The sequence below is a fragment of the Linepithema humile genome, chromosome 4 (genome assembly GCF_040581485.1).
Source record: "Linepithema humile isolate Giens D197 chromosome 4, Lhum_UNIL_v1.0, whole genome shotgun sequence".
Lineage (NCBI taxonomy): Eukaryota > Metazoa > Arthropoda > Insecta > Hymenoptera > Formicidae > Linepithema > Linepithema humile.
In genome coordinates this window covers 18,781,226-18,809,005 of record NC_090131.1, presented here as the reverse complement: position 1 = coordinate 18,809,005, position 27,780 = coordinate 18,781,226, and the positions used below count along the sequence as shown (strand labels likewise).

The 27,780-nt window shown below is 44.3% G+C and overlaps 1 long non-coding RNA gene across 1 annotated transcript in view; it reads left to right on the top strand.

The window, feature by feature from the left end:
* The window catches only part of LOC136999726 (uncharacterized), a 269,273-nt gene extending 246,695 nt beyond the window's left edge, over positions 1-22,578 (top strand). The window contains exon 5 of the long non-coding RNA XR_010890051.1: positions 21,863-22,578. This is a non-coding gene — a long non-coding RNA (uncharacterized lncRNA). The remainder of the gene's footprint in view (positions 1-21,862) is intronic.
* The last annotated feature ends 5,202 nt before the right edge of the window (positions 22,579-27,780 follow it).

Below are 27,780 nucleotides of genomic sequence, written 5' to 3'. Positions count from 1 at the left end.
GCGTTTAGCGAGTTGACGACGCGACAGCATATACAGACATTTTCAGTCGAATTCTTGTGAAAACCTCGCGATGTTTGCAAAACCTGTACAATAGCTAGAACATTACGCGCAATTTATGGGCGCAGCATATATTTTCGTTCCTTTCCTTTTCCGACGACATAATACTCCATCTTGTGCAACATTTACACTTGTCTAAAACGGTACTCTTACAACGATGCCGTGCACGCCTTCTCGGAGCTGAAATTTGCATTTTGAAATAATCGCTATTATTATTTACCGTGTAAAAGTGTGCAGGCGCACAATGTACGATAATGTTCTATGCATTTGGTCGTAGCGGATCATGAGTTTCGCGAGCTAGGCAGTCGACTGTTATCGATCTGCTATCGGCTGGAACTGAATCGACCGACCGATGTATCATTTGTCGCCTCGCATGCTGAATTCGTGGCTGACTGATTGTGTACACGTATGGCATGCGTACCGACAGTGTTGCACCTGCGAGCACTCGCAATGTGTGGGCGCGCGATTGCCCGAAGTGGTTAAGGCCAATGTTGAATATGCAGAAATAGTAGTCACCGCGATGATCGATACGACAGATTGTGATATTGCAACCGAAAGCGGTCTATATTAAATCTACAAGTGTGTATTTACACACGTATTATTTTTCTATCGATATACTAAAAATATTGAAGTACTAAAAAAATATTGGCAATTCGTACTTTTGTGTATCTAAGATATTATCGAAATCAATTTTTCGTAACACGCGTTAATACGTAAATATACTCCACTTATTTGCGCCATCGGATAAAAATAAAAGTTTTATTTCAACGTAATTGCCCGCCATTATCTCGCACATGCGAGAAACCATAATTTGTTTTACTAGCGGTTAGCGCTGTAATACAACTTCTGCGGGAGTCAGATTACATGGCAGGAGTCACGCCACAGTGCAAAACGTTCGCGCTGTTCGGTCTGATTTATTATTTATTAAGTTGGAATCATCCGCGCGCGCGCGCGCGCGCGCGCGGCGTACGGATCATTTGTCACGTTGCGCGCGCGCGAAACTAGCGTTTCTGTTATCGTGTACACGCGTGCGGCGTGTTTTTAGCGCGGTGCATTCACGCGTACCTTTCTCTGTGAGATTCGAGCAGCCGCCAGGCGGAAGAGCGAGGCCTTTACGCGAGAAATGACAAATGATAGGGTTCAAATGCGGTAATCACTGCGTGTGCCGTGCGTGTTTCGCACATTCGAATGTATAATCCGCCACGCCGAATACGCTCGCACGCTATGTTCTTCCGCACGAATTCCGTTCGATGCAGCCGCACGATTATCGTTCGAAAAAATCTTTATTGTGATTAATTAGGCAAGACAGGAATATCGGTACAATAATTGTCGATCACGCGAAAATCGCAATAAACCTTGCAATTGCGTTTATCAATCGTTCTGATATTGCCGATGTGCTATTTTCAGGCTTACAGCTAAATGTTGATGTGTGTGTATGTGTGTGTATGCACAACGCGTAGAACCATACATCTCATATGGTTGATATCTGGAGAGAGAACGAATCGTCGAACTGATACATATATCGGCTCGACGATACATCATTTGTTACTTCGGCACTAAATTCATACCTCAATTATCGAGGAACGTACGTGCGCTCGCATACATTTATGCGTAAGCGAGAGGCGGATAAGCGAAAAGATATTTAATGGCGACGTTAGAGCTAATAATCCCGCGCGAGAAACCGGATGTTTGTCTAGAATTTAAATACCAGCACACGCGTCACAAAGTATGTACATACTTGCTCGCGTGTTCCGCGCATTCGATGGCACGCGGTATGTTTATGCATGCCGTTCCGCACGCGCGACTCCAACGAGTAAAAGGTTCAAATAGAGAAATATGAAAACTACCCGTTGTCGGAGGTGTTTGAGCGCGGCGTTACGTTCGGATTGTAAATCATCATTGCCGTCATTGTATTTATCGTGTTTGTAGAGACGTTTTAACACGGTGTCGTATCATTATCACATCTGGATTATACACAATTCAACGGACGGTTCACTCGTCTTTTAGCATAATTATTGCTTTTCGCGTGAAAGTGACAAGTCGGATTAGCGATCACGCATGCCGGTTGTTAATAAATCGCCGTGTCGTCCGTTTACGCGCGAAATTACGCGGCGGAGCCGCAGCAACAGCAAGAAGTCGTATATTTGCTATAGCTGGTATCTGGTGAAAACGAATCGGCCGGCCGATATATCATTTGTCGCGCCGAGCGTTAACTTGTGACTCAATTATCGAGTGTATGTGTGCGAGCGGCATTGCATAGACGCGCCGCCAGTGCGGGGTTTACGCATACACAGCCGCGAGGCACAGCTGAACGATGATACCGAGAAAAACATAAAATGACAGATTTACCGGAACTTTGTAGCGCGTATGCGCGCTTACTTCGTCAAACTTTCTACGATTTCCATAATTATTTCGGAGTTTTACTTGTACATTTGTGTATGAAATCACAAATCGTATTTACGAGTGTATTTATGAGTAATTTTTGTATGTTTGATATAATTATATAATGTCGTTTTCAAATCAGTTCTTTTTCGATTATTTAAATGAGAATAATTAAATGCGCGGCTATAATGTATATATTTATAAATAAATCTCACGAAACTCGATCCATATTAATCAGAAATATTGAAAACGCGATATTATTTAGAAATGTAGATTTATTTAGCACTTTTAATTTATCACGTAAAACACTCCTTTGACTTAAAAAATGTTACCTCATAAATACAATTGTCGATTATTATATAAAAATAATAAATGAGCGAATATAACCTTAATTCGGCGTTTCAGCAGCGTATTCTCTGCAATGCTCTCTCCCTCTCTCTCTCTCTCTCTCTTTCTCTCTCTCCGAATTCCTCAATATCCCTCGATGCTCCATACCAGATAACTCCTTGATGCTGGATTGCACTCGCGATATTGTTTCATTGAATAAGCGAACGCTACGAGATATGTCCATCACTAGACACTCGTCCGCGACACTAGACTATTCGACACTCGTCCGCAGAACTCACCCGGCAGAACTCACCCGGCAGAAGTAAACAAACACGGCAAAAGCAAAACAATCGTGTAATTCGACTACACAGCAGCGCAATATAAACACTGTTTTACGAAATTCGATCACACACAAAGCTTAATTTCCCACGTTCGCGCGATGCAGAAACATTTCTAACCTAACCTAACCTGTACACCGTTCTGTTGATATAACAAATACAGAAATACGCGTCAATCGCGATTGTACAATATAATTAATAAACTGACACGAGCCGGTAGCTTTATTTGATACTTTTGATATCGTTTGTGCGAGAAATTTATCGGAGAATAGTAAAAAGATATGACAAATGCGAAACTATCGGAGCAATTCAACTGTGCAATAGCCGGGCGCGACGTGAAGTGATCAATGATTACGTCATGCTCGGTCATGTGACATGTTTGAAAAGGCGTAAATGTATTATAGAGATTAATGTCATTTTTCTAAAATTAAAATAATTAATATATACAATAGTGTAGCATAAAAACTTAAAAGATAAAATAAAATGTTATAGTTGTATATAATTATTAGAATATTTAATTTTTAAACTCTAAATCATGAATTTACGTGAAACTATATATCTAATACATTCAAAGTACAAATCTAAATACATCAGTTTATAGATGTTTTACGAAACCTTCAATACTGTTGTACACGGTAATTTTTTTTACCATGAAAAATACTTCTTAATTTGCAGGATGAAACGTGAAACAACGACAAACGTGAAATTATTCGAGGCGTCATGAAAGCGCATTCTGTAGGCCTACTCACTCAAAAAAATATTTCGCTGATGTAGTTAGATTTCTAGATATCGCAACAAGAATGTATCGCTATTTTTCGTATCTGTGAAAACATTGTTTGTCACATATAGAATTTATAGCAGTAATGTTCTAGCAATAGCTTCTGAAAAATTTAGGTACCATTGCTAAATGTTATTTATTGCATGATCTAACACGTGATTGATTTTATATAGATAGGCGCTTTAGAGAAACTTTCTTTTTAAAGTTCACAAACAATACAGATATATATTCTGTTTCTGTCATCTAAACTGATTAAGTAATTACATATGCAATATCACAACAGTTGCTAATCATTTATCTGTTTTAGTTAATTTTTTACACCTAGAAAATTTTAGCTATTATTGCAAGATCATTTTTTTGAGTGACTGTGTCTGATATCCGACGGAAACAAATCGCCGAAACGATACATCATTTGTCGCGTTGGCCGCTAAATTTGTGACTCAATTATCGGATAAGAGCGTGTGCGTGCGCGCACGCACTTGCCGCAGGGAGGATCCGGGAAAGGTGAGGTGGCGATAAAAGAGAGTAAGAGGCATCTTCGTACGCTAACCAGTCGGTTAGTTAGCGCCTCGGATTCGCCGGCAATATTCCTCTGGCGCCCTGCCGTGCAGCCGAACGGTTATGGCACCTTCACCGACGAAGGTGCCCGTAATTACCCTAACGCGTCGAGTCCGTTCGTGTTAATCGTCTCTTCAGGCCGATCGAAAATCTGTTCTCATACCTTTCGTTGCATCACGAGTTCCGTACTCTTCAGTTTCGAACGGCGAGATTCTCTTCAAGTATTTAATAAAAGATATAAAAGCTTAGTGAGAAATACATTCAGATTTTTTCGTCTTGTTGAAAAGATAAAGCTCTATCCTATAATTTTCATCTTATTAAATTGGAAACGAAAGTGTATTTGCATTATAAAATTGTGGAATCTAGCAACGGGCTCTGGAAATTCCATACATTTTTGTTTTTCTTATTACTATAAATATGAGAAATAAGAGTAGAGTTATGTTGATATACTGATAAACACAGCTATATTTACACTTAAGATAAAACTCTTCATTTTACCATCATAAATGCGCATATCCGAGAAATGCACCTTGTCCGTGATTAAACGAACGCGTAATCGTGCCCGAAGCTGTTATTACGGCTTCATGAAAGATAATCGGTAATTATCTTAGAAGTGTGTTAATTTCGCCAATGTTAATAATCTTTTTGGCACGATCAAGTGGATTCCCGGTATTTCATAATTGTCTGCGAATTTTCTTCTGCTTCGCTTCTATCTGTCGTCTGATCTAACATTGAGAATAATGAGCGAATATCTCGTCGAGAATTTTTATTTCAACGAATCTTTCATTAATAAAAACTTAGATTGCATATAAATGTGTGTGAAATTAGAATAATCAATGTAATGAAAATAACCATTGTAAACAAAATCGCAAGATTATTAAATTATAATAAAATGCAGTTATCACATTTCCATGCAGCTTTTATTCCGACCATTTTCATCTCATGCGCAAGGTTGATCCGTAGTTAACCCCATCTCAAAGTGACCCTTGACGTTATATCGCCTTCACCAGCGATGATCCGTAATTACCTTACGCGCGCGTTAACTCCATCGATGTTAATCATCCTTGCTGTACCAATCGAGCCATATTACTGTACTTTTTTAGTTTAGTCGCATATAATTTTTCTTCCTGATCGTTTCACAAGATGAATGATAGATGAATAGATAAATGAGTTTATCTTGTTATGACTCTTCATGACGTAATAGGTAGCATATTACTATTCTGAATAACAGTGTGAAAATAAATATATAACTAAATGAAAAATAGTTGTGATAAATTTTCGTAATATAATCATACGACGAATAACTAATAATAATCATCAATATTAAAATAAATATATATATACTTAATTGATTCAGTTGAATTATTTTTAGCAATAAGACATTAAAAATGATTGTAAGAACATATGAGTGCGATATACGCACACACAGATGATAGATACGTTGCATCGATATATAAAAACTTTTGATGAGAGCGTCGATCTATCTGGTTTATTCAGACGAAATTGCCGAAGCTCCCCACACGCATCCGCGATACATACATATTTCGCACTTCATACACCACGCTGGGAACTCTGCACGATCGTGTTGGCTATCTCCGAGAGATAGTTATTGAACGTATGAGAAAGATAGACAGGATTCTCGATAATCATCACGGGAGTATGGTTACCCGGAAAATCCTTTGACCTGTGGTGTCTGAGAGGCAGTCATCGTGAATTCATTGGGGATGTGTTTCCGAGAGAGAGAGAGAGAAAGAGAGAGAGAGACTCATCGAAATGAAGAAATAATATTTCCACAAAGTTTTATTTGCTTCTGCTGATACAGATAAATTGCAATAACTCTCTCTATATGCTAAAATAATCTCTAGATTTTCCTAGTTATTTGCAAGAGTTCTAACAATTCAAAATCTAATTTTTGGGCATATTCAATAATCCTCTTTTTTTAAATTTATTTAAAACATACACAAAATGCATTTTGAAAACAATGGTTTATGTTCGTGACCAATATTTAATGTTAAATATGGCAATCTCCGAGATTTTAAGTGCCTAATGCAAAAATCGTATACAATGTTTGAGGGGACAAAATTTATGCTAAATATGAACCAATATAAAACCTGCGATACAACTTTACAATTGCGCTGCGTATCATACGGGATCTGAATGTCAGACGACCGTCCGAAAATTTCGCTTTATAGGCCTACGAGGCGAAAGAGAGAAAGAAAGAGGAAACACGGCTTGCATATACACGCAAATACGCCACCGCTCCTATTTACATATATATGGACACGTCGAAATCGCGTTGAGAGTCAACGCGCGCGCAAATGTTAATGTCGACGGTAGCCTTGGCTGCCCTACCACATTCTCCGAGCCTGTACCGTTTTGCTGTATCCGCCGGTTTAACAGGCAGGCAAGAAGCAAGGATTGCGAGGTAATGGGGCGCGGAGAGGAGGCCAGTTAGGAGCGGAGGAAGATGAACGGCGAGCGGGAACGTGAAGGCGAAGGAGCAGAGGGCGAAGAGAGCGAGAGCGCGCGGCGCTTGCGGGCACGGGAGCTGCTTTTTCTGGACTTAGCACATTTTTCAATGCCCGTCGACAGCTATCCTGATCTTCCCTCTCGCTCGCCTTCCACCTCTTCTACCCACCTTATCCGGCTCTTCTTCGGGTCCTCGCGCGCCTCCTCCGCCTCCGACGTGCGTTCGCCACCTTCTGCCGCCGTTCCGACGACAGACAGTTCCTTCCACCGCGCTATCGCGAAGGACGACGACATCGCTGCATTTCCGCGCTCGCCGGCGCTTTAGAAAACCGTGAGAGCGAAAGTTTGTCTGGCTAGTGCCGTCTCGTCGTCGCGCGCAAACGTCGTCAGATTCATGAAACGGAACGAAGCGTTCTATATTGCAACATCAAGTGATACGATTGAATACAATATTTATTTATTTAAATTATATAAGATATTAAATTGTGCATCTATTAATTTTTAAATCTTTTATATGTTACACAATGTATATCAGAGAATGCAAAATTGTAACAAGGATAAGTTTACGAATTGCACACGCAAAAATGTGTTATTTTTCATCTGATATTATTCAGCGGCATTATCCTGATGTTACCGCGCGTTCTCCTTAGTTCTTTTAACAAGTATTTCTCGCATAGCCAAGCAGGTCGGTGCAGCCACACGCAGTAGGGATGCGTCTATCGACTTAATTAAATCTCAACTGCGCAAACCCGTCTACTACGGAATGATAAATGTCTTCTCTCTCTTTCTCTCGCCCTTTCTCGACGCAGCTCGTACTGAAGGTGACAAAGGAGACTTTTACTACGAACGAGCGCGCAAAAAGCGGGAGCCTCTATATACCTACTCATCCCTGGGGACACTCGTTACATGCGTGCGAACGCCCAGTAACAATGTGCGAGATATTCGCTTTCCTGAATCCGTCGGTGCCGTTTTTCCTCGTGCCATGAGCTTTTGAGCCGATCCTCCCAGAGGACTGGAGCGCGCATTAAATGCGCGCCGATATCGCTCTCGCACCGTATCGAGCGCGCGGCATCTTGACGCAGAAGAAACTTCGCAATCTCGACGAAGGGCTCTCAAAGAAAAATGCCATCGGCGCGAAATAAGATTCCCGCAGCGAGGAAAGGGGATGAAAGAGGATCAGGTCACCTTTGATACTTCCTCATATCGAGACGTATTCTTCATGACTATTAAGCGACTGACGCGGTTAAGTAATGCCACGACGGCGGTAGAGGAGAAGCGCGATGGTGTGTTAATGAAAATGTATCGAGGTAGGAAGTCACGGGCCAACTGACCCTTCAGAAGGATTCACTCGGCATCGGCTCCTCTATCAAGTGCGATCCTTGAAGGCGCAATTCTGCCTCTTCTTCTTCGCTTTATCCTTCGTCCTTGCATTTTTCTTCTTCTTCTTCTACGCCTGTTACTTCTCTTTTGCTCCTCTTCCTTTTCTTTTCCGATTCGACCTCTCGTCTTTGGTATTACAGAGACTTCAGATATATCCTGAGCCCGAAGGTGGTTCGCTGGCTCTCTCTCTCTTTCTCGGTGCTTCAACGAGCGTACCGAGGCAAAGCAGCCACAGCCACCGCCGCTATCTACCATCTGGCATAAATCAACTCAATGCTCGACTTTTAGAAGTTTCACCCTTCCTTCAGCCTATATTGCTTGCTGCCTTCCTTTGCCTTCCTATTCTTTTTTTCCCGCCCCGACGTGTTCGAGGGGAGGTCGCTATCCGGCCGATCTGCCGATTATTAATTCAACTCGCCTTTCTACCCTCTTTGCACACTGGACACCGTGGACTCCTCCTCGCCATCTTCTTTGACGACCTCGCACAGTTCTTGCGGCTGCGATTTCGCGGCTCCGTGCAATCGGAATTCAACGTACTATCGGCGGCGACCAGTCGTATCCGCGTCGATAGGCTACCATCCGCACGTTCACACAGTGGGATAAGGAATCACAGCTAAGAAGCCGACGATTCGATCCATCGAAGACAAGCCGACGAGATTCAAGAGAGGGGCCGGGCGAGGAGGAGCGGAGAATGAGAGAGTCACGGTGTTTGCTCGCTGGCGGGTTCGTTGCTGTATACTTTGTGCGCTCCGAGATACCTCGATAGCGAGGCGCACCGCGGTATGCCTTCTTTTACTTCTTTTAGGTACCTCACTACCCGGTTGCAAAGATCCTATGGGAGAGATCAGGACAACGAGCGTAACAAAGGATTCAACCGTATACACTTTACTGATGGGAGCGGGAGAGATGGAAGAAGAGCAAGTAAACGATGCGTTGGCGTATATATGTGCACGCCAAACATATACGTACGTCTGGCCGTTATCGTCCTATCGTGGCGCACGCGGAAAACTAGATCCGTCGCGAGCCCGAAAGGTGATAAATCTAACGAGCTGCGAGCAAGGCCCTCGACACTAACTGGTATGATTCACGATCACGCGTGAATATCTCTCTGCGTGAGCACGCGGCGCGGCGCGGCGCGGCGCGGCGCGGCGCAGTTCGGTAGAATCCTCGTTGATATCCGCGGACTTTCTTCCTCTCGACCGCAGCCGAAGATTTACGCGGTAACTTCGTCCGGACTGGGCGAGCGTGAGACGAGAGAGCGAAGGCAGAGAGCGACTGGAGGCCATCCAGAATGTTGCGAAGGACGCAATCCACCAATTAGTTCGAAAATATCTACCCGCCACGCCGTCCGATCTGCCGCGAACGTGTACTTCGCTATCGTGGATCAAGTTACTTCTTAGCGTAATTGCGTGAAACTACGGTTTGCAGAATTCCACGGCTTAACGCGCGACTGCGGCGGCTCGGAAGATCGACGAAATTTGATAATGGATCACGATAAGAGACTTGCGTGAGAGGAAACTTGAGCAGTACTCCCGGCGCCGTTCAACAATGTTCGCCACCGAATCCGGACAATAAATACACAGAAAAACGTTCGCCCAAGTGTCGCTGGTTTTTATTTTCTTTTCGACAGCTATTAAAGTGCCTCCGGCAATAAATTGCGAAACTCGTATCAGCGCGCATTGAAAAAAAAAAGAAGAGAGAAGCGCCGTTTGTTTTCCGCTGAAGAAAGTTTACACGAATGATCCTTATTGCTCGCACTGCCGCGTACCAAGCGTGTTCTCCGGATCGCGGGCGCGCGGCAAAAAAGTTTTCTGCATCCACGGAGCCGAACCGGCCGTCTCCGTCGAGGGAAACGAGACCACGGCGGCCGGGCGTCGGTAACGAGAGCGGGTAAAAATCACGCGCGAGTAAATCAGTCGCCTGTCGTTTGCATCCTTCGATCCGTCGGGCCAAAGCTCGGGGCCAACGGCCGTCGTGCCCGACGCCCGAGCGGGTTAGAAAGCGGCGCGGCGGGGCCGGTGGCAGCAGAATTTAAGCGAGTTTTTGCCCGGAACAGGACCCTGTCAATGCAAATGATTGGTGCGCGCGAAAATGGAACAAGACACCGCGAGACAAGGGAACTTCTTCCTCTCCCGCCGCACCTTGGCCTCCATTTGTTATACGAGCCTTGTACGAAACATGACGACGGCAATGATGCATGGCGGAGATATTGGGCCGGACGAAAATATCTCCCACATTCGAAGTTGCTCCGCGCGCGTGAGTGTGCGGGGTGCCGTGCTATCGATGGGACCAGCGGACCAGCGAACCATGCGATATCTGGTCGGACGGCCGGCCGATGTTTCAAATACGTATCATCGAAACGCGGTGTTATGTATGTTGGTCTGAACGTGTTTTGTCAGGAATTTCACGTATGTCGATACACGGCCGACTAGAAACATGCTACGTATACGCTTACCACCTTCTTGTATCCTCTCGTATTTATCCTTCGCGGTACGAGACACGTTATATGTCAGAAGCGGTTGCATGTTTGATGTCGCAAGGATTGACGCATATTCGATGTCACAAATTGCAACATTTATCGCGTGGTCTCTCCGACGAGCGTCGAATAACCGGTAATTAAATACGATACGCTTGAAACAGAAATCTAGCGATTTGCCAGAAATTTGCACGGTGATCGTCAGAGCAGGCGGAACGTAAGGTCGTTCCATTCTTTGTTACGTCAGAGAAACTAAATTCCTTTTGCACGTGACGCCTTCGGCGATTAGCGCCGGTGTAATTGCAAAGGTGCCCTATGTCGTAGGAGAGCGTTAACCCAATAAAGCGATTAAATCACCGCCTGGCAGTGACGGACGCAAGACGAAACCGACTGAGTGATTTGCAATGCTTCGTTATATTTCTTACGCAAATACATCGGTTCTTACGTGACAGCGATCGTTATTGCTCGGTAACGAGCGTGCAAACCTTTCGCGCGAACAATAAATGACCCGTTATCTCTTCTGCAAATCGAATCGGACTTTATTGCGACATGCGTACGCGCGTAAATATGTAACGTGTCGTGAGAATAGTTCACATCGGAGCCGACATTATTCGCGGTTTAAGGAACGAACTTTGCCGGAACTTGCTAAATCTCGAATAGTCCCGCAGGCGTCGCTAAGCCCTCCCGAAACTATGGCGCTACCACGGCGGCAGTTACAGCGACTGCAAAATCGCCGACGAGATAGCTCGAGAAACGGTTTAACCGTACACACATACATACGCGCGTCCGTGCAGAGCGTGGAATCGGTATATTTGAGTTTGTCGCAGCGCGTTACACGCAAGGTTGCCCGCCTGTCTCTCGGTATAGCCGCGTGTGAGCTGGCGACACGCCAGAACCGAAAAGAATTCCCCTCTCCTATTAAAAACCCGGAATGTCCTCTTACGTCTTTCCCATCTCGTTTTTCTCTTCAAAGAGAACCATGGTCGTTTCCGCGCCGACACATCCAAAGCAGAAAAATAGAGAAACAACGCCGAGAGCTAACATGCTAGCCGACAGCGAAATTGCGAATGTATATGGTATTGTTCTCTGAAAACTCTTTGTATAATACAAATCTGCTTTAGTCAATTATCAGAGATGTTTAATTTAAATATTTGCTAGTTTTATGAATTTTAAATAATTAATTTTATTTTTGCGCGCGCACAGAATATTGATCGACAAAATTATACATTATGACATAAGAAAACAATATATACCAAATTAAAAAATTTGGAATTCCTTATTTGGATGAATAAAAGTGATTTAAACTTCATGATAAACAGTATGCGCATTCCTTGATCTAAGCTGACATATGTAACTGGATATAAAGAAAACGAATTGCCGCGATCCTCTCGTTTGCTCTTTACGCCCCTTTTCCACTTTCTCATCCGTACCACCATAACAAACGGTACAGCATGGAATTGCCGTTTAAGCGGCGTGTTTCTTATATGATTCCTGAGATGGCGACCGTCCAAACTCATTAATCGTAATGCCCTCGGATGGCAGGACGTAACATACTCCCGTGGAATTCTCTTCCGGTAATAACTGCCGCGCGCCGCCAGAACGTTTTTCAAATCCGCTGCCTCCGGAGCGGCGAATCCGCCGTCTATTTCATAAGTGCTGCGTAAGTTTGCTCGTAGCTTGTGAATATTACGCGATGTCAGGATAATAACGTTGCGCTCAAGCGACAAAATTTCGCAATTTGCTCCGCCTCGATTATAGATTTTATTTGACAACCTTTTATATTCTAGTTTCTCATAGTACCTTTACGTTTTATTCATGTAATAAAGCGACGTATACATGCATTATAAAGTAAAATATATATTTTTTTAAAGATAACATTTATTTATCATCTCAATTATAATATTAGATATTTCTGATAAAATCTAAGTTTAATTTTGTGTACACGGTTTCAGTATTCTGTTTTTTTCAAACGCAATGATGTAATAAAAGAACATTGTATCACATACACTGCGAAACGGAGTTGTGGTATGAAAAATGGACCGTTTGTGTAATTTCCGGAAACGTACGGAAAAATGTCAAAAGTGGCTTTCGGTATAATATACGGTTCTTCAATTTCGCGCGACCCAGCGTTGCTGCGCTGGATCAGAGTAAAATATGCAAGCGGCCGGGCCGTAAAGCTTCGGCCTTAAAGTGACAGTCATAAAAGGCGGCGCTTTATGCAGAAGTCGAGATAAAAGATTTCATCTCTGTCGTTTCCACGGAAGACAGCTAGTCTCCGGAGTATTAAAATCGAAAAACACCTATCTACGACTGTTCGCGGAAAATAGAAGCGTTCGATTTTCCTTTTAACGCGCTCGCAAAAAAAAACATTCCGTTAAATCGATCACGATACGCGCGCGCTCCGAGTATTTCGTCACGTATCAACACTCTTGCAAGTAGATATTTCGAAATAATACGACGTTTGAAGTCGCCCACTGGCGATAACCATATTTATTCAGCATAGCATCAGTCTTAATTTTCATTTTTACACCGAAAATAGAGATAAACGACACCGCTTGTACCGCAATATCGCATTATCCTGGATCTCTTCGTGCGGACAGGCGAGTCTTTCGTGGCGCGTTTTAAAACAATTGCCCTCAGCGAGAGAACGGGGCCGTTTCGTAAGCGGAATACGCGGCTATCGGCCGAGCGGGTCGATCGCACTCGCACGGTTCACTCGGTCGAGGGCGTCGATACCGATTAAATTAAACACGCCGAAAGCTCCGCGGAGCGACGGACGGGTTAAATATGAAAGAAGAGGTCTCACCGAGAGGAACGGATGAGAAATAATGAGTACGCCCGGCGTAAGTATACCCTCGGTGAAGGTGCAAACAGACGAAAAAAGGTGCCAGCCGGTCGGCCCGCAAAACGAGAACCATCCCGCTGGATATCTGGGATGGACTCCTGTCAGTTCGCACGTCCGCGAGCCCGAGCACCTCCTCTTTTCTCCTCTTCGCTTTGCTTCGCCTCCTCGCGCCGGACTCGGCACCCTAACGCCCGTCTTTTTATTTGATAAGAGGATCCTCCTCGAGGCAATTTTCACGGTCTCCGCACGAAACATCGTTTTCGTCTTAAACGAAATAATGATACCGGCAGTAACACGATGAAGTTCTTTCTCCGCGAACGAGCGTGTGCTTTTTACGATTTGCGTTTGCGTCGCCGGCGCTACTACTGTCGAAATTTTCGCCCGGAAACGCAAACGCGAGTAACGACCGCGCCCAGTCACGCGAGGTGAGCCGCAACAATGAACATTAATTACGGTTTCCTTTAGGTAGCATTTTTACGTTTCGCAGCGTCTAATACGCGATAATGAATACGCGTCGTGAAGGTAACTAATCGCCACGCTGCCCTTAAACTGGACGGGCATTCCGATGGGCATTCAAGATTTCGTCGATTAATTGCGACTGATACCTCCTGATTCGTGCTAGCGAATCATTTTTTTCGGCTGTACAAAGGACGGGGGATAGCGTTTCTGTGCACGGACGGTGTGCATAAAAATGCACCGCGTGAACAACGGATGCGCCGCAGCTGACTTTGAATGATTCTGGTCTCGTTCTTTCGGTAATTTGAGAGGCATCTAAGGCCCCATTATCAGCGACGATTATGATGGAGAGATATCGCGTTTGCACCTGCTGCGCCAACGCTCCCGTCTGCTCATAGAGAGTTGGCGCAAACGCGATGGGGAATATATCGCGTGTCTTTATGTGAGGGCAAAGCCAGCCGCGCGGTTGCGACAGAGAGAGAAAGAGAGAAAGAGAGAGATGAGGCGTGGAATATTTATGGTCATTCTAGGCACGGACGACAATGGCGCTTCAACTACCGTACGCAGGGGGGGGGGGGGAGAGTTGCGTCCGAGAAGCGCGCCAGCTGTAGCGGAAGCGGAAGGTCTGAGTCCTGGCCGTGGCTTATTTCTCGTCGAGTTGAGAAGATGAAGTATTTTAATGATTAACATCCGAAGGGCACCAACTTGATCCACTTTTACGGCGCACTTTGCGAGCTTCCGCGAGAATCCTTTTCCAAGAGACTGTAAAATTTAGAGTGAATTTTTGAGGCCGCGGCGAAAGTTCATTGCGTCTAAACGACGGCAAGACTCTGTTATTAAAAATTTTATAAAAAGTTTAAAGGCAATCTTATTGATACTTTCAAATAGAGATTTAAATCTTCAGTTTAATTTCAAAATAGTGTTCCTCGAAATTAATCTTTCGACTGGCTAAGCGCCTCGAGAACTGCTTATAGCGCGTAGCTTACTACACCGATGTATTTCCCTCTGGCATTTTTATGTCTAGTAAAATGTGGAAGAGCTCGTAGATAAAACTTCTTCTCGCGGGAGAGACGCTCGAGAAAGCAGCAAGCGATATGGAGAGAGAAAGAGAGAGAGAGAGAGAAGTTAACCGAAAAGTTAAAATGTGTGCGCATGCATTTTCAAACAGGTACCTTGTCGTCGCGAAAGATAGAGATGGCATTATCTGGAGCGTAAAATATAATGCGGCATAATCGTGGCAAAAATGTGGTAGCATATCACGAAAAACAATATAAATTACACGTTAAACGTAACAGTTTTACAAAACCTGCTCATTATTATGCACAATATTTCCCAGTGCGTGTTTGCATTTAATTATATAAATTTCTATATTCACATTTTTTATGCGCGTTCTCTAAATTTATAATGACTATTTCATTAAATGTTTACAGTGTATATATAATCAGATGATTGTAAACTTTAAATGTTGAGATTATTTTAATACCGAAGCTGTATGATACATTTAATAAGAAGATAAACGAGGCAATTCCTCGGCGCAGTCCAAAGTTTCCTTTAGATAGCGCAACAGCTTCCATACTCCCGCAGCAGCGTTATTCTCTTAACTTAACTCGTAACACGCCTCCGCGGGGTTCAACGAATCGCGAGACATTTCGCACCGTAAAAATATCCCAAGGGACCTCATAGACATCGTCGGCGAAGGCGAAGCCCCGTGCCGGCGCGGCGCGCAGGGATACATACTGTCCTTCCTGTATGAGAATGCGCGCCCGTGCCTTATATTCTTCCCCGCATTTCGCTGCTGCTTCTCTCGAACGCTGCACGTACCAGTCCGAGTGAATCGTTGGAAAACCTATTTCCTATCCCGTACGCGTCTGCCGCTCGTAAAACTCCGGGAATATAACCCATCGCTGGGATAGCGCCTACGTTCAGTAGTAACGCGGCTTTCCCTGCGTTCTTCCAAGATGGCTCTTTTCGCCTACCCATCCGGCAATAATAATTTCCTCGCGAAAGCCTCTACGCCGGCTACGATGGGACTTTACGAGATCGAAGTGCAACGTGGCGGATCGACGCCGCGAGTGTCCAATTGTCTTGCCGTTTCTATTTGCATACCGCATGCGCCGATCGACAGCGCGTAGCATATATACTCGGTGAAAAAATACGGTACAATGCTTACTCGCGCGAGATCGTATCGGCAGCGGATGAAGGTGTATTTTTCGATATACAGTCGATTCACAATATATACTATGCAGTAGTTGCAACTTTGAGATCTCACAGTGCGCACGAGAGAATTCAACTTGTGTATTAGAATTCAGTTACACTATTAGCAATCGTGTTAAAATATTCGTTTTATCGCGCCGAGCTTATCTTTCCCGAATACGCGATACGCGTAGACTTTGAACATATTCGACGAATTTATCGCCAAGATCAACGGACGTCCTAATTAATTACGAAAACACTAAGCTCATGTTACGCTCTTTGACTTAGGAGCAAATTTGCCGCTACGCTCGAGCTCGGCGCATCAAAGTTAGTTTCGCTGGTCTCTCAGACGTGACGCGACTCTGCACAGAGATACCTTGACAAACGAGCAGGACGGCAGGCTTAACATTTGCCGTGCAATCGTTTGCGACTAAATGGTATTTGTTTAATTTGCCCCGACAGCCAGGCACCCGTGTGGTGACCGTACATTTAATACCACTTTGAAGCGTATCGAGCCATGACGGCGCCCACCGCCGGCTTCCACGAGATTCTCCGTTCTCGGCCTCTCTAAACATCATTAACAATCACCCAAGATCTATCAAACAGCCCGGAAATTAGTGTACATAGTGCAGCAATGGCATCCGACGGCTTCTAGTTGAGCTCCTACGAATGTCGCTGATTCCACGTCCGAGCTTTACACGCGTAATGTCCGCCGTCTATGCACATACTATCAGACGAAGTGACATGCAGGTAACCGAATATACAGGTACATCTGAGCCTTCGTTTGTCTACAAGTCATACTCGGCTTGCACAATTTGAGATCAAAGCTAATTGATGCTCCATGAACGATAATTGCGTGTTTTAGATCCGATGCATGTAAATGCGCTTAAGCTTCGACCCAAATGAAATTCTGTCATACAGTGTACATATATTGTGTGAAAGCATATATTTCATATAATTTTGTCGTAAAATATTAGAGAGCCATTATTTTAGTTAGTTATCTGATTTACATCAATTTAATTGTAATAGATTTATATAAAAACCAAATCAATTTTAATAAATCGCACAAATAATCGAAAATGACATTCTGCATTAACTTATACTGACACTGATAGGTACATGTACGTGATTTCCGAGCCCAATGTATGCACAACCCCTTGCATATATCGTAATATACACGGATAACGGCAAGCGCATTTTGTAGGTAAGTGTGCCGTAAGTACGACTGAATGAGATATCTCAAGCCACATTAATTTGCCAGGATCGAATCGACTTCGAAGCTCCTGTGAGCGCTTTGCCTCTCGTGAATGATATCTCATACTTGATCAAACGTTGCTGCGCAGCGCACTCGGCACGGCGCACACCGAAACGCGACCGTGCCAGCACACGCGATCTCATTACGTCGTACAATTCGAGCGATCGGGCGTAACGGGCTTTGTACGCCAGCAGTGGCAATAAATATTCTTCAGGTAGGCAGGTCGGACGTAGCGATGGAGGTTTCGCGTCTGGTCGAGTGACAATTCGAAGGAACGTCCGACGATCTCCGAAATAATCACGTTAAATCGAGTTAAGTAACATTCGTTTCGCGTGAAAATACCATCTCCCGTGCGCGCGGGCATAAATAACTCCCGCATGAATAATGTCTGCGCGATGTGGATGATTGACTTACAAACATAACAGATTTCACGTAGCGCCGTGGCTATAAATACTTCTGACAAACAACGCCATGAAAAGTCTCGTATCGCAGACAGTTTGAGAAAATGTCTGGCAATATTCAAAATCGTTTTACCAACTCGTTGCGCATTAACGACGTTATTTGTAAACCGGTTGTGTACCCATTCAGGTGTATCGCGTAGGCGATTTATACAATATAGCTAAACTCTTAATCTGAACGTAGGTACCGTCAATGATTCAAGTAAATCCTTATGCAACGAATATCTCGGCGAAATTGCCGAGCATTAAATATTGGAAACTTTACGGCGATTTCTATGACAATGCGAGCGAGACTGTGTACAACGATATATGTAGCGCAACACAGTAATAGCACTTCTGGCTACTACAGAAATATAACTTGATAAGATAATGTAACCGCACGATTTTATATATCTGTATCATATTGTGTGAATCACGAGATTCGCTAATAATTTATATTCGCAGAATTACACATTCTATCATAATAAAAGAATAGTAATTTAATTTCACAAAAAAATATATAACATTGAATATTTTATAATATTTTAGAAAACAAAATTTTTAACAGTTTAAAGCGAACGTTTGTCGATATATTGGAAAGGATTACATAGGATATACTTATTTGACGTCGACAACGTTACCGCCAGGCGTGCTTGGTGACACAGAAATATAACGCGTATCACACACACAGAAGAAACAGACGTTACGAGTATACTTTTACTACGAGCAATTCGAGCAGCTGCTTCGTGTACACTTTTCAGATAGCGCTTCCGCCCGGAGTGGTAAATATCTTGGCAGATTGTGCGAGGAAAGCTCTCTATCAATTCTCGCGGGTGTTTCCGCGGACACACCGCTGTCGATATGCGTACAGAAGGCAACGTTTGCATTACGCTTCCGGTCAGTTGTACTCTCGAGGAAAAAAATAATTGCCACAACTCATGGCGTTTTATGGACGGCTTTACGAGTGGCCGCATGATAAACAGCGCGCTCTGTTGCGCAAGATATAACTCGAACCTTCATCGACGAACGAAACGTAAATCGTGGCATTACTCATAATGATTTGTCGCACCTTGAAGAGTGATTGCGCTTTCTAATTCTGGTGGAGCAAGCGAAGGCATCGCGAACAAAAATTCCTTGTCGAGTATGCAGCTTCGAAATCTCTCAATCAGACGTTTCGGACGAATGCCCTATCGTAAGTTACATAAGCGGCTATGCGCGGCGATAGTCAGCGACTAGGTAATCCGATTTCGCAGTTCAGCAGCGGCAATTAGGACAACTTCTCGAACCGAGCTCCATTCAAACCTTTTGATCTAGGATTCGAAACTTGCGTACGTTCACCGCGCTACATGCCGGAGTTCCTACACGAATGGCATACAAGCGTACGCTTGAAATGCCGCTTTAATGGTTTGCAATTAGTTAGTCGCCATAATAACAACCATCGATCTCGCAGACTATTCAGCCGCGAAATTTATTAGCTGCGATATTAAACAAATTTCGTTAGTGCGGCATGAATCATGACGTACCGCGACAAGAAACGCGTTAATATATCGCGAGGTAATTTATCTCTATCGGGAACGAGAGCTCGTTACTTTCACAGTTTGATACGATTATTACTTTACATTTACTCCCCTATATTATAATTAAAACAATAAAATTGTATTTAAGATCCAATACAAATCATACGTCTTATCTCGCGTCGCATTTGTATCACGATCGGCGCATCTCCGCGGAGTGTTTACGAAGAAGTGCCGAAATGACAGGATGAGAAAGTGATAATTCGATGGTGAGAAAAGTCGAGACGGCGAAAGCCTCGCGGCTCGCCGAGAGAACGAAACAGTACAAAAGCCCAGGATCGTTCGCTTTCTCACGTATCCGCCCGTGCATGCTCCACCTTCGACCGCGTGGACGCACGAAAGGGGAAGGAGAGAAGCAGGTAGATAGGGAAAAGAAGAGAATACGGCGGCACCGACGGTGGTATCGAAGGCGCGAGTGGAAACGAAATGGCCAACGAAGGAAGCAACAGCGACGGTGTGAGAACCGAGGCTCGTAGTGATTTCCATAGTTATTCGAGATAACCGGCGGAGAGGAGCCCTCGTGGCTCTCCGCGCTCCCTCCACGAGCATCCTATCATTTCGCACTACAGGAAGAGTACACCCTTTGCCGCGTATATTTGCCCGCCGCGGAATTCATATGAATCGACTGATCTCGCGGCAATGTCCCATCTCGGATAAGCAAGTGATTCTACGACAGCGGAATCTAGGCGAAATTTATCAGAAGAACAATCATTATCTGATCGGACGGTTTAATAATGCGAATGATCGCTCGCGATTCTCGCTTCGGTTTCTCTTTCAAGTTAAATAAAGATATTGAACAATAAGTTGTTATTTTAGAACATTTATTCTTAACACGGCACGTAAATTAGCTTTTCTCTGCGAGACACTGTTTTAGATGTCGTCGGCAAACCGAGAAAGCAAACAGACACTCTATCCATCGATAAACATCGACTTGTCTCTTTCGTGTTTATAGAACCCGTCCGAAATTGCACGCCTTGCTATCCTATAGCCGCTTAAACATTTGATATCCGCGGCATGAACAAACTATTATCCCGTCGTAATGATACTTGATGACTCGCCCGAAAGACGGATTTCCTGGAATCGTCGGCAAGTTCGATGAACTCTAACGTGCCCTAAAATTGCGCGCTAGCGGAGAGCTCCGGGGGAGCTCTCGGGGCAGAGGGGCGGTCGCACAGGGCCGACTTGCACAGGGGACTCCCGTCGTCCATCACGTATAAACGATTTAAACGTAGCGAGTGTCAGCTCGTAAATATTATAATTATGACATCAAATATGGCGAAATCTTTAACCAGTAACGAGGCCCGCTCCGGAGACCGGATAGTTGGCGCGCGAGCCGGACAACTGTAGTCCGACACGACGCGCGACGACGAACGCGATCCCTTTCTTACGTCGGACCAATAGATATCCGGCGGCCGTTGCGCGGATTGGAATGTTTTGTCCGCTCGATTTGTTCCGTTTAAAGGAATTAACCAGCACGGCGACGATCAATAATTTGGCCGTCGCGTGGTCGAGGTGCCACCTCGCCGCGGAACCGAGAGTGCAGGGATGCGGCGACGGGGAAAACGCGGAGTCTCGTCAATTTGTGATCTGGTTATTTTCAATGATTCGCCCCGTACTTGACGTAATCGCGCGCTTGAGGTGTCTGTAAAGGCCTAGTTAACGCTGCATTTGACCCTGCTCGTTCTCCGTTCTCTCGGAGCGATTCACTAGACGACGAGCGCCAAACACGGCGCGGTTTTATCGTCACTATAAAGCACGGACTTTACAGCGTGACGTTTCGCGAAGATTTCACGTGTTAATCGCGACTTTTCCGCTTGTACCGTTATCGAGGTACATAAAAAGTAGATACTTACGCGCGGGTGTTTCTGATCAAACGATAATATGGGCTGAAAAAGGCTGCCCGCGGCTACTTTAATGCGCTGGTATGCAGCTGCATCGTTATACACGTACGATGACACCGAATTAGCATACATTACCGTAGCCAACTTTACATTGAAAAAAGTATATTTTAATGAGGCACTCGTAAACAGTGTAATCTATTGTAAAAAAAATATATTACGACAAGAATTGTAAGCTATCTCCAAATATTTTATTATTTTGCATCAGATAAACGATAATCTTAAAATATTCTAGACGCGATTATTTTTAATTGTCTGTTTTATATATTTTTGTCTGTTGATTTCATTATCACATATATTGATCCTCGCAAAGACGCCTTGCTTTAGATTGTCGCTATGTATATATATATCAGACGTTATATTATCTCGCGGGTAATAAAATGTTTAAGCCGAAACTTTGCCGCCAAAACTAATTTGCGACGGTCGTATTTGTTTCCAGGTTAGACGGCTATCCGGTGGATCGCGGGGAAACTAATAAAACAGGCACAGACAGGACAAACGAAACACACCGCGAATCCGGCGGACCTCGAATTTGCGGCCGATGCTACGGCGCAGCGGCGTGGGAGAATTTGCAAAATCTATCATGGAAATGTAATTACCAAGTTTGATTGGATAATCTCTGGAGAAATCAGCTGCACAATCGGACATTGTCGCTCTTGCGTTCAAACTTGCGAGCAAAACAAAAGTAAGCCGAATGACAGTGTCGATGGCGAATGTGTTCGGAAATGCCCATTAAAATCGACACGGGCGACACATATTAACAAACTTTGTGCTGCAGCTTTATTATTATTTTTTTTTCGATATATCTGCATGTCGCAACTGTTTTTAACAGCTTTATTAGCACGTAGTCGCACTTGTCAAAACCGGAAACCTATGATGAGTTTTCCTGGACGCGGCATCTCGTTTGCTGATTCTAACAAGGCGCTACCGAAGCAATGTAGAAATAATTAACGAATTTCAACGAGCTTTCAACAAAACTAACATCGAAAAACAACAAGCGTCGTATGCAGAGTTGCGACTAATGACATTGTTCGAGATCTGAATAAGCATATTTACGATTTCAGTATATCTATCTCATTATAGAAGCCGGTAATTTATAGAATTTTGGGGAATATCGTGTACACAGCACACTGGATAATAAATTTTGGAATTCAATTCAGCTAGTAAAACCCTACTTAATGCAATTTATATCAATATGGATAGATAAGAAATATTCGTGATATAATACTGATAATGCTGCCATTAAATTTTTGTTCATACAAAATATATATATATCCGAGTAATATATTAAAAGCACTACAATGTTTAAAAAGTTTCCGAATTCCGGCATACTCTGCAAGTGCTACGTAAAGCTTCCCACCTTCAAACGCAATCTCTCGAATTTTTCACATTCCGATCTTTAATCTCTGTAAAATTTCATCTTTTCTAAAATCACGTTTCGTGAGGTGTCTCATAGACTTTGAGATAATACAAGCGTGCTTCTTCGAAAAATTCATAAAAGTTGGTCATCGTCACGAAAGAGTCGCCGACACCTTCCGCGCCCGGAGGCTTCGCCCACGTTTCTCGATCATCGGCAGGACCGCGCGACTGTAGCGGCTCGGGGTACGCGCTCCATTCTTATCTCGATTATAGTCGAATGAAGTTCACTCGGGGGCCGAAATACTCCCCGAAGTATTTCATTATCGAGATCGTACCACGGTGGGTAATAAAATTGGAAGGCACTTTCTCGTCCCGGTCCGCGCCGGAAAAGAGGCAAAGCTGGCTCTCCGGGCGTACACAGACACAGGCGCGAGCGAGCGAGCGTCGTCGCGTTGGCGCGCGTCCATACGTGCGCGCAGCATCACGGGTGGAGTTGAAATATTGGTCGAGAATACGTTTATGATGGTAAATAGCGTGAGGGGGAACGAAAAGAAAGCGAGAGATTTCGACAGGGTGAATGACGATTGAGGCGGAGAAAGAAGGAGAGAGCTAGAGCATGATATATCGATGCGTGGAACGAGAGGGGAACGGAATGCGTGTATGTACCATGAACGTTTGTGTGAGATCGAGAAAAGAGAGCTTCCTCGGAAAGATGGGAGCGAAAAGAGAAGAGAGGAGAGAAAGAGAGGGCGATAGTGGCGTGGAGATGAGGGCGACCGCAGGAACGAGGAGGGTCCAGGTGGGCCAGGTATGGCGAACGGAGGTGCCGTACGGCCCACGCAAACCGGCCCCCGCTTTAAGGCCCCCGGGCCCGCGCGCTACATCTCTTTCCGTCCTTTCCTTAGCTACGACCATCTACCATCTTCGAGGCCCTGTAATACCCTCGCATTTACGACTAAGCGTCACCGATACGCGCGCACGGCGACACATATACGGGGCCGCGAAAGACGCGCGCGAGTGTATGCATATAACCGCCTGCAGACGCATCTGCTTCGATCATATTCCTTCCTCGAGAATTATTGGCTCCGCCATGTATAGGGTGTTCTTTCGCGATTCGCGAGCCTGTGCGCTTTATACGAGCGAGTGATAATGCTTCACGGTGTGAATAGATTTGAATCTCGCTGAGAAGATTTTATAATAAATTTTACATGATTTTTCAAGAATCAATTTTCACTTGTATCAAATGAACTTTATTTGTATCATAAAACTAGAGTAGAAACGGTAAAAGTGATTCTAAAGCGACCAACAATCCAGATACAACGTAAACGCTTTATTGCGCTATTCAGGATCTTGCGGATATTTTTTAGATTTTCCTCTCACGTTGCTCTAATTTGGAATTCGACTGCCGGATATACAACGATTGTCGCACGTGTTCTCAGCATCCCGTCGGGAAATTTGTAGATATTAGAATTTGGCACGCGTCGAGATTCGACGTACATTCTCTGCCAACATTCCTAGACTTTTCATACGTGTTACGGATTTATTTGCAATACTTTAACGTACATTTTTACAACATTGCATGTCAGATAAGTTTCACATTTACAGTTTTAAATATTCTTCCTACGTAGATGTTTCAGTTTTTAATCATTATTTTTATCTTTCTTGAATTTGAAAAATGAAGTAAATAATATCATCGGCTTTAGCATACGATTAATTAATCTCGCAGTGTTTCTATATAACTTGGAATTTCAGTTTGCGATTGTGGTATTTGCACGTGCCTAATACGTTACCTTCAAATACCTGCGCTTATATTGTGTCAACGTTATAATGCATTTCCTACAGCAACCATGAATATAGCACTTAATATTCCGCCGTTCGGTGTGAAAGAGGGAGAGGAGGTTAATTTCTCGCGATAGATAGCTCGTTCAATCGATCGGGCGTACGAGCAGGCTTGTATTCTGCCTAGGACAGAACCAATAAACGTGTGCATCTCATCGAGTGACTACGAAAATGGCTATGAGGAACGAAGCAACCCGGAGAGCGGATAAGGAAGTGTATCTGATGTAACCACCAAAAGAGCCAGCACTTCGGAATTTACTGCGAGCAGAGTTTACTACGTGGTGCATTACGCAAAATGCATTTTCTCGCAAAACATTAAAGCATTCCCCATTAACTGTAGCGATTACAATTGGCACGGCTTTTTATTTGCAAAATTTGAATTTAAACCGCGCGTATATTTCTCGCATCAATCGGAATTGCATCGGCGGCGATATATCGGACGGAATTTACGGGCTCCCGCCTGACTGCGTTTCTTATTTTCGATCTTATTTATTCCGTTCTTTATTTACGTTCGCCGGAATTCGCACTTCTTTATCGCGTTTCAGCAGTTGCTTTGTAAATGCAAACCGGGCTAATCGATTTCCGTTGCAATGTCGTACCTATGCCATGGAACCGCCGTATCGAGGGGGGTGGAGTGCGAGGAAGTATTTATGGTACTCGGAACGAGTGCGTCGACGCTGGGGCCACCACCAGAATGCCACCCAGGAGATGGTCCGGGGATGAAACCAATTTTCGACGGTGTCTATATAAATCAGATCTTGTTACAAGCGCAGGTACCGTCAGCGCTGCGGATGCGCTCGCCCGAGCCAAATTCCCTCCGCCGGATGCCCGCGTACGCGGGCCCCCTTGTTTTCGAACGGTCCGCTCGCTGAATGGCCTTTTAAAGCCGAGTTAAAAAGGGGGTCAATATTTATTAGACGGTTTCTAATGAAACCTTTTAAATGCATGAAACTCGCGGTTGTATCACCCCACCGGTCGTTCTTGCACTCGTGCGCCATTCTCCGCGCGCAATCCCCGTCTTCTTCCGATTGACGACTCTCCCTCCTTTTTCGCCGCTTATCTCCCGTGCGTTTGACATTAAAACGCTATGAATCGTTTCTTTCGGTCTCACCCCGTGCTACGCACGCACGTCCAGTCCGCCGTAACTTTTCGCGCAAGGAGCGCCGGTGGATACTTCGGATACCATCGAGGGTCGAATTTATGCCGGGCTAATAAAATTACGATTTCATCTGCGAGAATGAATTGATTTTAAGCGGTGCTGAAGGAACAAACGGAAGCCGGCCGTATCGTAATTCAGCGTGGCGAACGCGTCGGGTCCTTTTTCTTCACGGCGTACATATTATCGCACGCGGCGAAGCATCGCACTCATTATTAAATCAATATTGGCGATTCTTACCCGTTGACGCAGTGAATAATCGAAGCATATAATTTCGTCGGATTTTACAAAAAGCACTCGTATTCAAATGGCCATTACGTCCGTTGGTTGCCGCCGGTATAAAATGTCACTTCGACTTTACGAATGAAGAAGCACGGCGTGCTCACGCTCTCGCGAGCAAGAGAGTAAACAGAGAAGATAGAGGTGAGTTTTACGAGAGGAGGCATTTTTCTCGCGGTAAAAAGCGAGACTCGTTACCTCTCATACCGCCGTTTCGTTTAGGCGCCGCGCAAAAAGCAGATTGTCAAAGGGGGAAAAGAAAACGTCGGGCGCACGAGCGAAACGTCGCGCTTCGAAGAAACGTGAGATATCAGTTGCAAGCAGGATTGCTGTAACGCGAGTCTCGAATAGCCTGCTGTATACAAGCATCCTTAAAGTCTTTCTCGACAAATTCGTGTTTGTTTAGTTGCCCTGTAAAAATAGATACATCTACCAATAAATCGCGGATTGTCTAGTAGTTGAAGTTGTTTATTTTAAAAACTGCATCGCGAGCTTTTGTATCGACTTTTATGAAAGATACTTCATTATCACTTCACACGACAATTGCTATTCTATTTTTACTCGTATGCTGCGAATGTCCTTCTGCAAACTGAAAAACGCTGTGATATAAGTGAGCCATAAACTCTCGCGATAATTTCGGAGTCGATAAATATGCACGCGAAATCGTCCAGCCGATATAAAGTCGCGGAGTCATCGGCTTTAACGACATCGCTTCGCGCGCAATAAGATGGCTAATCCCGTAAACTGGTCGATGTTGTGTAAAAAAGAGGATATGGAGATTAGCGCGACGATCGAGGATTACTTCGAATAGGCTCGATATAAAGAAGGTAAAACGTTTTGGGCAGTTAACCGGCAATTGCGAAGATAGCCAAAGTGAAAAAAAAAAGAATGCAATAAGCTGCAGATTTTATTGATTGTTAATCCTGCTATAAAATTTTTTATTATACTTCTTTAAGAGATGCACTTTTATTTTACAGTTTAAAGAGTTTAAAATTTCAAGAAAATTTCGATATTACTTATGATAATACCGGAGACACATAAGTAAGACGATAAATATTTGGAATACTAATAATTTTTCATTATTTTTTCGCTAAAGTTTCTTAATAATCACATAGAAGATAATGATATTTGTTATTCACATCGATCCATCCCTTTTGCTAATAAAAATTTCATATTATAATATTTTAACGCGACGATGCAAAGCGGAATTGCTAATTTCGCTTAGAGCGAGAATATTTCTCAGACTCAGAAAATTTCCACCTAGGGTATATCGTTTGTGTTCCTATGCTCTCGCAGACGGAAACTCGCAGGAGAAAGAGTATAAGTCGCGGTAGACAAGAGCTAGTGGTCCCCCGGCGACATCTTCTTCCTGACTGTTTCCACCTGAAACCTAAAACTAATGGCGTCTTCCACTTTGGTACCTCGGTAAGTAACTAAGTGTGTAACTAATCACGCGCGCGGCGCGTTCACCATCGTCGTCCCTCTCGTCTTTCTGCTCTCCTTTCGTTCCGGCGGCAGCCATTCCACCGTGGCTTTCGTGCGCCTGTGTGCGAACGTGGAAGCAAGGGCCCGTCGTTCGATTAATCTCCGCTAATACCTACTCGCTACTTCGGCACACCTCTCCGCCCTTTCGGTCGCCGGCCACACCGCCTCGCGTCGGTCCCTTGTCCTTGCTGCCTCCGCTGCCTCCGTGAGGTAATTTAACCTCGATGCTTTCCTCCTAC